Source organism: Gekko japonicus, unplaced genomic scaffold (genome assembly GCF_001447785.1).
Source record: "Gekko japonicus isolate JY-2015 unplaced genomic scaffold, Gekko_japonicus_V1.1 scaffold1392, whole genome shotgun sequence".
Classification (NCBI taxonomy): domain Eukaryota; kingdom Metazoa; phylum Chordata; class Lepidosauria; order Squamata; family Gekkonidae; genus Gekko; species Gekko japonicus.
Genome location: NW_015167578.1, coordinates 335,062 through 348,661, shown reverse-complemented (window position 1 = coordinate 348,661; position 13,600 = coordinate 335,062). Strand labels below are relative to the sequence as shown.

Here is a 13,600-nt window from a genome sequence, read left to right as displayed (position 1 = left end):
GGGATACACTTGGCTCAGGATGACTATCAGTTCCAGTACTGGGTAGCACAAAAAGGACAAGTGAGAACTGAAGAAGGGCATGACTACCCAACTTCAATGGTTATTACATTCAAGAAAGTTACCAAAGGGTGTCAAGAATGCTGTGACGAGCCAATCATAGGCCCACAGGGCTGCTCTAAGCAGCGTTACACCCTTTAAAACCCCATTGACTCAAAGGGACTTAGAAGGGTGCAACTCTGCTTAGGAAAGCACTGTCAGTTTCTTATCCTTAAAACGATGCCTCTAGTTATCCTGAAAACTATGCCGCTATTGAAAATGTTGACATAATGCAATAGAGTTATATCAACCACTAACTCCAGGCAGTTTAAAATCGCACTTATAGGGTACGTTCAGATGCGCTGTTTGATCTGGTGTCGTGACAGTTCAGCAATGGATTTTATATGCATGATCACACAGTCAACATCTGCCCCCTGTCCCCAGCCGTTGGTTTCCAGCTCAAAACCCCTTTAACCCGGAGTATTTTGTTACCAGGTCCCAAAGTGGTGTTTTCTCAGCTCTCCTGTTTAAAGCCACAGTTTCCCCTGTGTGATCGCCCCCCCGGTGTCAAGCCACTTCCGATGATTTAAACCCCCTCCCCACTCGGAAGCCCGAGGCTTCCGCTTTTCGGCCGCCATTTTTTTGTGCGTCAGCAGTATGTGCATAAGTGGGGCTCCACTCCCACATTTTTAAAACCAACATTTAAACGGTCACTAGTTTTGAGTTTGGGATCCCAAAGAGGTCAGTTTAGGGTGAAAAGTTTAAAGGGAAGTCTTCTGTCAAAGTGGTGAAATCACAGTGCTCTGCGGAACTGTCAAGCAAAATCCATGATTTGCCCTAGTGGCTCTGCACATGCGTGAGGATAAAGTTTTTCAATTCCACAGATGAACAGTTATGTGCATGCACAAATTGAGAAAAAAACAAAAAAAAAATAAAACCTGACATGTGCTCCCATGTGATTGCGATTCTCCAGAGTAAAAATAATCGTGTCAGAACTGGACCAGTTTAAACCGCTCTCAGCATGCTGTCAGAACGCACCCATAGTGTGGCTTTGACTGTGATAAGCAGCTACCCTCCCTGCTGCATAATCCTCCAACTTCCTATTCAGAAGTAATTACTCCTCATGTAATGGGAGCAGCCTTGATGAGGGAGAGTCATGCTAATGGTAACTCTTCACTTCTGGCCCATAGTATGAAGAGCAGGACAAAGAGGCAGTGGCACTAGTGGCAGATCGTGTTCAAACCCACACTTTTTATATTCCCAAAGTGAAAATTTTGGCACTGTCTAGATAAGTAGCCTGAACAAGCGATAGGCTTTTGAGTAGTTTTTGCAGACAAAAAAAAACAGTGATTCAGTAAAGCCAGGTGTGTCCCCACCACCACAAATGCCATTAGAGCTGTGCTTTAAATGGAGACTAAGCACAGTAGTTTGCCCTGCGCTTTTAAAGGGGGGAAGTGCACAATGGGAATAACATCCCTGAACTTTTAAGTGCAGAATGATATACGAGTAAGTAACTCCTGCTCATCCACAAGGGATTTGCCAACTACTTTCACATATTTAAAACATACCAATATGGTGAAGGAATAAACCATGCTTATGTACCTATTCTGCCTTTTAAAAAAATCTTTCAACCCCATCCACTATAGAACTTCACCCTTATCTGCAATTAAGCACTGTGTTTACGAATGAAGAATCATGTCATGCCATAGCTATTTCATTTATTTATTCTGAAGTTTTTTGTTTCTGATCCCAGCAAAATTTTAATGAAGAAGCTTACAGCCTACAGCAGCCAATGCTCAAGTCGTGGCTACATAGCACAGAACTATAATTTAGAAAGAGCAGGATAGGCAAATACAATATTTTATTGTGTTCTGAATGCCAGGATGGTGGAACAGAGCTGTATTAAGTAAAACAGGATGGAAAACCCATTAAACCCTGGGGAACCTCTGAACAAACTCCTTGCCAGTTGCATCAGAGGGAAATAAAACTCAGATCAGACTACAGACTTATTGTCAGGAGTGAAATGGATAGGTGAGTTTACAGAACTATTCCTGGACACAAGTCAGTTTCTGTTTCCCAACCAAACCCCCTTCATATAGGGATACTGGGAGAGGTATTGCTGTCATTGGTGATGTCATGGCTATTCTACAGTAGGTATCACTGACATTCAGGCAACCACATTTTACATATCATTCAAAACAATGATGACCCCACTGGATAGGAAAGAACTGCATTTTCCCAGAAATATATTACAGTTTGAATGCTGGTAAGAAGTGATATTCCTGCAACAAAAATGCTTGCTCCAGGAAACCATCTGGATCTTGTAGATCAAAAGATCAAAAAGCACCCATTTGTTGCAGTGTAGACTGTTTGGCAGAGGCCCTTTTCTATGCATCCAGGAAATGGAATGTGGATTCCCATAGAAACAATCAGGCAGGGGTCGTTTCGTGGAAAAAGAGCTAGGGGAACTCATTAGCATAACTCATTAGCATATGCCACACTCCCTGACATCACCGGAAGTGTGTCATAAGGCCACACCCCCTGACATCACCGGAAGTGTGTCATAAGGCCACACACCCCGCCCCCAACGGTCCCGGCCGCCGCCGCCAGCCTTGCAGCTCCACTGCCAAGCCCCATGAGGGGCCCGGCGCTGGACCTGCAAGGCCGGCGGGAGTGCAAGGAAGCCCCGCGAAGGCCCTCCCTGGCCCCAGGCAGGCAGGGGTGGGGAGAGGCAGGGAGGAAGCAACTTACCCTCCCTCTTCTCCTGCCTCCTCCTGGCTGAATGAGGGCTGGAAGCGGGGCGGCCGGAAGCAGGGGGCGGGGCTTCGTCATGTGCCCCGCCCCCACCCCTCACCCGGGGGAACTGCAATCCCCCCCGATCCCCCCCGAAATGACCTCTGCAATCAGGGATGAGAAACTGCATGTTACCCACCTTAAGTCCTTGACTGGAGAAACACAAGCTAAAAATGCCTTAAAATATAAGCTTCCTCCTTTTCCATTTGGCCTTGGAATGCATGTTTACAGACCGGTAGGGATATTTGTCTGCATTATACTTCCTTGATTGAGGGCATTTATTATGACAAAGTTTGAGAAATCTTGCTCTGAGAAGCATCAGCTTTATGGCAATAAAATTTAGTATTATTTCAAAATGCCATAATGAAACAGCTCTCATCATCCAGTTGTGACTTTCAAAGAAGGATTCTTGGGGGATCACAGGTACAAGATCAATATCGTTCTTTGGGCTTGGTACCCTCAAGGGCTGTCTGCCAAAAAATGTATTGAAGTAGCAGTATAAAGAAGCATTTGATATTTTTTCTGACATTCCAAAGCTTCTAATTAATTTAACTTTAAAAAGGATCCAGGAATCCAAGTTTAAATTTTGCACTGCAAGAACTAGAAAGGCAAATTTTGGTTTATCTGAGCCATCAAAGCAAAAGCCTGGCTTCAAATGAATGAAAATAATCAAGGTTGTTTCATCTATAACTGTAACTGATTGGCAGAAAGCTAAAAATTTGAGTCCAGTGGCACCTTTAAGACCAACAAAGTTTTATTAAGCTTTCGTGTGCATGCACACTTCTTCATATACAATGAAATGGAGGTTTCCATTCTAGGCTGCTTAATATGATGCCCTCCATGAAGACAGATGCAGGTGGGTAGCCATGTTGGCTTGAAGCAGCTGAACAAAGTTTGAGTCCAGTGGCACCTTGGTGTTTGTTCAGCTTTGTCCAGCTGCTTCGGACCAACACGGCTACACACCAGAAAGCTAAAATGCAAGACATGAGAGTACACTAAAACACCATCTTGCTGAGCTCGTTGATGGCAGAAGATTTGTATTCCATGTGGAAAGCTTGTGCCAGTGCCTGGCAGCTTGGAACTGACCTACTGACTGAGAAGAGTAAAGGTTAAGACCGTCATTGTCTCGTGTGCAAATACTCTAGGAAGTGAAGTGGTCAGACTGCTAACAACAAGGTGTCCTTCAAGAGATAGCAGCAATTTGAGTTCAGATACTAGATGATGTACAAAAGTCAGAAGCAAAGTTCATAGCAAAACTGAACTCCTTTTCTTTGGTGATTAATTCAGCCTTTCATACGTAGTGCAGGAAAGAATGCTGCAAAGCTACCGGATCACTTGGGCTATGAGATTTCTGTGCGTTTAATTTATTTTTAAAGCTTGTTAGTCACACTGAGTTCGATCCTAGAAATTGCAAGCATGAGCTTTGCTTATGGAACAGATATTCCTGCCTTCCTCCTGAAGGTTGGGGGTGAAAGAGTAAGGGAGTAGTCAGGAATGTTCAGAATCTCTCCTGGAAAGCATCTAGATGATATATGGAAATTCTTAGAATGCTTTACGCTGAACGGCAAATTGCTTACATTACGAAAACTGACTTGAGCTGGCTAAGCAGGAATAAAGATATAGAAATACCAGGCTGGACACGAGGACTACAGAGGTGTGGGGCATGGAAAAGGGAAAACTCTGATTGGAGGAAGATTGTGAGGGGGATCGCCAACTGGTGATCTCAGCCAGTTAGGGGGTATAAAGGTTACTGTGCTGCGACACAGCCTTCGGAGATGACTGGGGGACTGCCCTCCAGGGTCTCTCCATGCTTTGCAAACCACGATTTCAATAAATGCTGTACTTGCTTGAGCCTCCGTGTTAAGTCTCCTGCTTGACTTCGGTCCAGTCACTTCACACGTAACAATTTGGTGGCAGCAGTGGGATACCGCCCCTTAACGGGGGGTCTGGTGTTCGGGGCGGACCTCGACCTCCAGGGCCCACCTGGGATTTCCCGGTTTTGAGGTCGCTCTGCGGACGAGCACACAGTAACCCACTCGAGGGGCAAGAACCGCTTGAGGCTCTCTCAACTACAGCTGGAGCCTCGCTGACGGAGCGACGGGAAGCTCGGTGAGTAAGCTGGTTAAATAAGAACACGGGAATGGGGAACAAAGGATCCAAGGGAACGCGGCAAAAGGCCAAGAGGAACGCCCTGTTACAAAGGCCACCGGGGCTGCATGTAGGATTAATGCTTACTTATCCATCAGACTCTCCACTGGGGAAAGTCCTGAAGGAATGGGGTAGGTTTAGCGGGTATGGGGTGACCAAGGATGTTTTTATACATAAATGTGTGCAAGAGTGGCCACGAATTCCCGATCTCCCGTATGGCCACACATGGCCTCCATGGGGGACAATGGATATGGCCATTATTCATGATATGAGGCAGTTCTGGTTGAGGTTAGAGCCTCACCCGGAGGTCCCGGAGAACTTATTTTATGTTGATATCTGGACAGACTTTAGCAAGGGACCAGGGGCCATGGTCCCATGCATGGCCCCTTGCCGAATTACATTGGAGGAGAAAAAGGAGGAACGGGGGCTGTGTCTTCGGCACCATGGGATCCAAATGATTTTCCACCTCCATATATCCCTGCCCCACCACCGGTCCGGGGGGAAGAGGAGGGAGTAAGAGAAGAACAACATGAAGAGGGGGGGCTGGACCCGCACCCCACCTCTTTGCAGAATTAAGACAATTGTTAGAGAAAGAGCACGACTGGGGGAAGGAAGGCGTGTTAGATGAGAAACACCTCACGCAAGAGGAATGGAAACAGGAGTGCCTAGCGAAAGCAGAAAAGGTAAAATGGAGCCAAGGAGGGCCGTCGAATAATTCAGAGACCCCTGCCGATGTCACTCGAATGGCACCCCTCCGACAGGTGGCAATGAGGGAAGGGGTTGGGTATGTAGAGGTCCCTCTTTCTAGTATGGAGTTGCAAGCCATGAAGTCGCAGCTACCGGTCTTAACACAAAACCCAGTTCTCCTTAAAAATAAATTAGACGGCCAGCTGGGGCCCTCTGTATATACACCCCAGATATTACTCCACATTCTGAAACAGGTAGCGAGGAATGAAGAAGCTAGGCAGGCGTTGGACACGGCTCGAAGGGAATGGATGAAAGGGGCCGGAGATAGGAACGAGGCAGGGGCAGAGGTGGTGTTACCCGATGGCAACCCGGATGACTTAAATGTCCAAACGCTGGAGGGGAGGCTATTTTGTACCACCTTTAGAGGACTACTATTGGAAGGTTTGGTCAGGATGGTGCCCAAGGTTTTTAATCTGCAGAAAGCCTTTGGGCACCCCCAGAAGAAAGAAGAAACTCCTATGGAGTTTGCCACTAGGCTAAAAGAGGGAATGAGCGCGTTTACGGGAATGGATCCAGAATCAGGTGAAGGATAGGCTATCCTGAGATTTCAATTTGTAGGAGGGAGTTACCCGGATATAAGAAAGAGGCTTCAAAAGCTTGATGGTTTGTTGACAAAGCCTTTACAAGAGCTTATTACGGAAGCCCAGAAAGTAGTAGCACGAAGAGAAGAGGAGGGAGAGAAAAAGACAGTAAAACTGATGGTTCAAACCGTGCAGGAGATGCAAAAACAAGGGGGAGGGCTGAGAGGCCAGACCCAGAAGAGAGTCTGGGGACAGGATCAAATGGGAAGACGAGGGAAAGGACCCCCGTGGGAAGGTAGGGAGGATCGTCCCTGGGAGAGGCGAGGAAATGGGAGGAAACCCCTACCCAGAGACGTATGCAAATTTTGCAAACAAAAAGGACATTGGGGGTGGGAATGCCCCAATCACTGGGAAGTAGAGCGAGACACTCATAGGGTTGCGGCAATGTTTGAGGATTTTACTGACTAGGGGGGTCAGGGTCTCCTGCATTCCGGCCCAGCTTTTGCGGAGCCTGTGGTAATCCTTAAGCTGGATCCTAAAGGGGAAGAATTTGAATTTTTGTATGATACCGGAGCAACCCACTCCTCAATTACCACACTGCCTTTTGGAAGTGGGCTTACCACTCAGGAGGTAGTTGTGAAAGGGATTGAGGGGAAACCTATGATTACCCCTCTAACGGATCCCCTGTTGGTAAGGGCAGAGGGATCCACCCCAGAGATTCATCAATTTCTATTAGTTCCCCAAGTAGGGATAAATTTGTTGGGGAGAGATTTGGCCACCAAATTAGGAATACAAGTACTTCTGAAGCAAGAAACTTGCGAAGTACAATTAGCGGTTATGAGGGAGGGGGACATAGAAAAGATAAATAAAGAAGTATGGGCCTCCACGGGGATTCTGGGAAGGATGCCCGTGGAACCCATACGGATAATTTTAAGAGACCCAAAACCAATTTTTCAAAAGCAGTGCCCTGTTTCTAAGGAACAGGAGGAGGGGCTAAAAGAGGTGATGAAAGACTTAATAAAACAAGGGATTATAGAACCTTCCATTTCACCATGGAATACCCCCATCCTACCCGTGAAGAAACCCAATGGTACTTTTAGAATGGTACAGGACCTGTGTCGGGTGAATATGGCTGTGAATTTACACACTCCTTTGGTGCAAAACCCACACGAGGTCCTAGGGGCTATTAGACCACAAGCTCAATGGTTTACGGTGGTCGATATCAAAAATGCTTTCTTTTCCACACCCCTGGATGAGGGGTCCCGTCCCATTTTTGCCTTTCAATGGCCGCACCCTGAAACGGGGGAACCGGGAAGGTGGCAGTGGATGGTACTCCCACAGGGTTTTGCAGAAAGCCCCTCCCTCTTCACGGAGTCCCTACGACAGGTGATGAGGGATTTTGAAGTCACAGGCAATTGTACAATAGTAACTTATGTAGATAACGTTTTATTAGGGGGAGAAACAGCACAAAGCGTGGGGAAATACTATACGCCTATTAAATTTCTTTGCTACGTGAGGGTTGACGGTTAGCGGAGACAAAGTTCAATTTGTAGAACAGGAAGTGCAATACTTGGGGCTTATTATAAAGCCGGGACAAAAATGTTTGTCCCCGGAGCGCATCGAAGGCCTCCAGAGACTAGGGACACCTAAAACCATGAAAGAGTTGCGAACGGTTCTGGGGGAATTTAATTATTGTAGATTGTGGGTAAATGGGTTTTCTGAAATGGCCACCCCTTTATATCAGATGTTAAGGGAGACAGAACCCGATCTGTTGCAGTGGACAGCAGAAGGCCACAGGGCAATACAGCAATTGAAAGATGCGCTCGCCCAGGCACCGGCCCTACACTTGCCGGATTATAAGGAAAAATTACATCTGGCTGTGGACCTCCAAGGAGGGCCTCACATGAGGGCAGTGGTTTACCAAAAGAAGAAGGGAAAACAGTGCCCACTGGATACTATTCAAGCCTTCTTGGCCCCGTTGAGCAGGGCTGGCCAGTGTGTTTGCAACACTGTGCTGCTGCCATGGCCACCTTAAAAGCCACCCGGAAGATGTACTGGATGGGGCACTTAGTGCTGCATTCAGTGCACAATATAAGAGCTCTATTAACCCAGGCGGCCTGCCCGTACATCTCTGATAGTCGCATGATGGCCATGGAGGCTTTACTATTAGAACATTCCAACCTGACTTTGGAAGTGGACCCAGTTCCCTCTCCCCTCTTGGCTGTTGTGGGGTGGGATGCCTGTAAAGGTCTGCATAATTGCATTGATTTGGTTTCTCTGCAAACAAAGGTGAGGGAAGATTTGGGAGAAGAACCTATCCCCTATAGTATCCACTTATTCATTGATGGCAGCAGCAGGGTGGTCGAGGGACGCAGGAAGACAGGGTATGCTATAATTGAGGGAGGCTCTGATAAAATAATAGAGAGCAGAGAGCTGCCTCATGAATGGTCTGCCCAAACAGCAGAATTATATGCCCTTAAAAGAGCATTACAGCACTCAACGGGTAAATCCGTTACCATTTTTACAGACTCAAAGTACGCCTTCGGGGTGGTGCATACCGAGACATCAGTTCGCACAGCTGAAAAGGGGTGGACCCATCACACACGGCTAAAGGCAGGAACAGAACCTCAACGGTGGGTGTCCACACCGGTCCCGGGAGAGCCCTTGAGGGTAAAATTGACGAATGTCCATGACCGGGAGATGGACCCCTGAAGAACCCTAGGACTCGAGATGGACTGCTAGGCGGAGATGTACTGCTGTTGAGGCCGCATAGTTTGATCCTTGGATATGCACATACAGATTATTATGGCAGGGGGATTGGTGTGAGCATTTTCACGGGGATATTTGGTATTTATGACGGGGACGAGCTGGTGGGAGGAAACATAATAGCCAACGGAAACATACAATGGCGGTTTGCTAAGTGGGGAACCGATAAGTGGAGGTGCTGGGAATACGACAATAACGGCCTACGCCCAGCCTTGATAGCTCCCTATACACTCAATTTGAGTAGTTTTTTGTGGTGGAGGTGTATGATTTGTGAGCCTTGTTACGAAGCAGAGGCATTAGCAGGGGAGCCCGCACCATGTTATCAATGGGGTGTATTTTGGTCCTAATTCTCTCCAGTGTAACAGGAATTCCAGGGAATACATGGTTGCGCCATGCTCTGTACCTATTTCGACAACATGGACCCAATGTAACTCTGGCGTATGAACACCCTCTATCCGTAGCCTCGGCCAGCTTCATACCCGGGCTTATAAATGATTCCACTTTGATTGTAAGTTCACTGCAAAGTGTAAGCACACCCCCACGATATGAATTCCTATTCACCAAGGTCCCAGATTCGTTGAAAACCACAAGGGTTAGGTGGTTCCGATATTCCAGGTTAACCCAAGGTCAGTGTTATTGTTGCATTCACAACGGGCAATGGAATAAAAACGTACCAGGTTATAATAGATTTGAACTCCGATTTAAAGCCTTAAGGAATTATACTCACTGTACCGGACAGTTTTGGTTATCTAGTGGAGGTGGGCACGGGAATAAGACAGGTATTGAAACTTTGGATAACAAGACCACAGTGCAAGAGATATATGGAATTGTTCCCATGTTGCAGGCAAATTATTCCGGGATAGGGAGTATATGTGGGCATATGAAGTTAACGGATCCGAACCTGTGGTTCTTTTGGGATAAATGGGCCTCCAATTACCATCCAGGGTTTCCGCAGGGAGCTTGTGTAGGGATTGGATTCTTGACCTTCCCCGTTCAAGTCTTGCGAAAACCAGGCCGACTAAGAAGGGATGTGAAGAACATAAAAGGAGACTCCAATGTGGGCCCTTTGGGACCCGGTTGCAGTGATACTGTTTACATTGGAAAGCAGCTTTCAGAAAGTGATGCTTCACGGGTTGGGGGAGGAGCAGTAACAGGGATACTTACACTTGAATCATACCCGGGAATAGTAGCCCAAGAAAATCGTGCTAGTATTTTAGGCTTAACTTGTCGCCTCGAAAAAGTTGTAAATGCTACTGGTCAAATTATTAGGGAACTACAAGAGGAGATTGAGGATCTGAGCCAAGTCCAGGCTCAACACCGATTAGCCATTGATTATCTACTAGCAAAGACTCATACCAATTATTGTACAGTGGTAGGAGATAAGTGTCACGTTACCTTCCAGAACTTAAACACCACCATCGAACACCAATTAGAAGATCTCTCTAAAGTAATACAGAATAACAAGCAGGGCAGCAATCCCTGGGCGTGGCTGACGGACTGGATCCCATGGGATTGGGCCTGACAAGCATTTATGCTCTTATTGCTCATAGCTGTAATTGGAGTAGTACTGTGTTGTTGCATACAATCGGCACCCCTCATAATGCAGCGATGTGTGTCACGGTCTCAACCCGAAAGCACTATAATGGCTATGCGTGAAACCACATATGAAACTATAATCATAGACAGGAGAGATTCAGAAAAGTAAGTAAAAGAAATGGGGGATTGAAAGGGTAAGGGCGTAGTCAGGAATGTTCAGAATCTCTCCTGGAAAGCATCTAGATGATATATGGAAATTCTTAGAATGCTTTACGCTGAACCGCAAATTGCTTACATTACTAAAACTGACTTGAGCTGGCTAAGCAGGAATAAAGATATAGAAATACCAGGCTGGACACGAGGACTACAGAGGTGTGGGGCATGGGAAAGGGAAAACTCTGACTGGAGGAAGATTGTGAGGGAGATCGCCAACTGGTGATCTCAGCCAGTTAGGGGGTATAAAGGTTACTGTGCTGCGACACAGCCTTCGGAGACGACTGGGGGACTGCCCTCCAGGGTCTCTCCATGCTTTGCAAACCACGATTTCAATAAACGCTGTACTTGCTTGAGCCTCCGTGTTAAGTCTCCTGCTTGACTTCGGTCCGGTCACTTCACACGTAACAGGGGGACTCAGTGGCTCCACTTTCCATGACCAGCTTTGAATGGTCGTGGAAGACAAGGAAGGCGGGGGGAAGCATGAGGATAGCTGCTACATCTCTTTACCAGCATTTATAAGTTAATGGAAGCCACAGTCTTGGTCATTCATGTCAATCCTGGTTTATTGATCTTGTGCACATACCTGGAGATACTATTTGTTCAGCTGACAGGTATGTGTTAAGGGATGCTTTCAGCAGCAGGCCTGCTGAGAAGATGCATTTGCTATATACCAAAGGGATGGCTTCTACAGGCCTGGGCTTTTCTGCTCAGATGCCACGTGGATTGCAGAAGGGGCTGCTTTTAGCAGCAGGTCTGCACTTTATAGCTCAGAAGATAATTCATAATTCCCTTAAGGGCTGCTTTTACAGCGGCAGGCCTGGGCTTTTAGCTTGATAATATGGAAGGGGGCCTGGGGGTCACTTTCACAGTGGTGGGCCTAGGCTTTTTAGCTCAAAAGTTGAATTTCATTTTAAGGGCTGCTTGAACATAGCAGGCTTGGGAGTTTTAGCACTTTAATAAGAAAGGGGGGGTTGGGATGTTCTGGCATCCGTGATATTTTATGCACTGTAAGTTAGGAGTTCTGATTTGTGCATTTAAGGAGGTTCACTTGCCCACTGTGACCTCCTTTTCAGCTAATCTGCAGGGGAGCCCGAGAGACACTACTGTTGGCAGGTGGAACCAATGGTGTTAACGTGTGCTACCCCATTCTGCAGACAGGAACACTGGCGGTTATTGGTTTAAGGCAGATGCTCTCAAACTTTTTGAAGTTGGAGCCACTTCTAAACTTAATGTACTCTTGGGACACACTTGCAAAGTAATTCCAAGTAGCTTTCCCCCTCTCCACCATAAGAATCCCACACTTAGCACATTTTGGTGTAGTGGTTAAGTGCACAGACTCTAATCTGGGAGAACCGGGTTTGATTCCCCTCTCCTCCACTTGCACCTGCTGGATGGCCTTGGGCAAGCTGTAGTTCTGACAAGAGCTGTCCTTGAAAAAGAGCCATTTCTGTCAAGAGCTCTCTCAGCCCCGTCTGCCTCACAGGGTGTCTGTTGTGGGGAGGGGAAGGGAAAGGAGTTTGTAAGCTGCTCTGAGACACCTTTGGGTAGTGAAGGGCGGGGTATAAATCCAATCTCTTCTTCTTCTTCTTCTGTTTATTTTTCATCAATAGCATTTACAAATATATAGTACTACTGAGTGACAGGTTGTATTTCAAGGTAATTCTACACATTATGCAGAGGCAACCCTAAATATGCCATCAAGCCTCCCAGAGCCTCCTCTCCAACTTACCCTGTTTCACCTCCTCCTTCCTGGCCTTGTGATTAACATGTCAGAGAGCCACAACCCACTTTAGGGTCCTGACTCACAGTTTGAGAACCAGTCCAACGCATATTTTATTTATTTATTTATTTATTTATTTATAAATTCAGTTTATAGCCCACCCTCCCCGCAGCACAGGCTCAGGGTGGCTCACAATCAGGCACAAGCCTCACATAAAACAATTAAAAACATTTAAAATCAATCAACAGATTTCGACATTATTAAGTGCTCTCAATGTTCAAATTAAATTACCATAAAGATGGCTTATTAATGCTGTTATATCCACTCAGTGCCATCTGTTCCGCTTAGTGCTATCGGTCTTTCTTCCAGGGCCAGATCATAATGATGGTACAGTAGTGGCGGCTCCTACTCAAACGCCTGGCGGAAGAGCTCCGTCTTACAGGCCCTGTAAGGTCCCACAGGGCCCGAATCTCCTCCAGGAGCTCGTTCCACCAGGTAGGAGCCGCCACCGAAAAGGCTCTGGCCCTGGTAGCAGCCAGCCTGGCCTCCTTGGGACCTGGCATAGCCAGGAGGTGTTGCGTCCCAGATCGTAGTGCTCGCGGGGGAACATATGGGGAAAGGCGGTATTTAGGTATAAAATATGGCGGGCAGCTTGAGACATCCAACAATGGGTATGATTTCCCAAGCCAGCCTTTCATGGCTGACCAGATTTAGGGTGGTTGTGGGGGATCCCTTCAGTGCTTTGCCTCTACTGGTTGAAACAGAATGACTTTCAACTGGGGGGGGGCAGTGGGCAATCTCATGCTGCTTGGAATTCAGGCATGCAAAGTCCAGTTCCTGCTGGCCAGAAGCATTTAAAGGGTCCCTTTAAATGCTTCAGCGGTGCCATGTGTGCCTGAATTCCAAGTGGTGAATCGCTGCTTGGAATTCAAGTGTGTGGCCCACAGCCGCCCCTCTCCCTCCCCTCTGCAAGATTTAAAAGGCCCACCAGCTGATCGGAGGGCCCTTTAAATCTCTCAGGAGAGAAGGGAGAAGGTTGGCTGTGATTGGGCTTGGGGTGGGGCTTGGGGGGTGGGGCTTCTCCAACCAGCCAACTGGCTGGCAGTGGGCTGAAGCC

The 13,600-nt window shown here is 47.1% G+C and overlaps 1 protein-coding gene across 1 annotated transcript in view; it reads right to left on the bottom strand.

Moving 5' to 3' along the window:
• The window catches only part of CAPN13 (calpain 13), a 139,864-nt gene that overhangs the window by 73,894 nt on the left and 52,370 nt on the right, over positions 1-13,600 (bottom strand). The window lies entirely within an intron of this gene.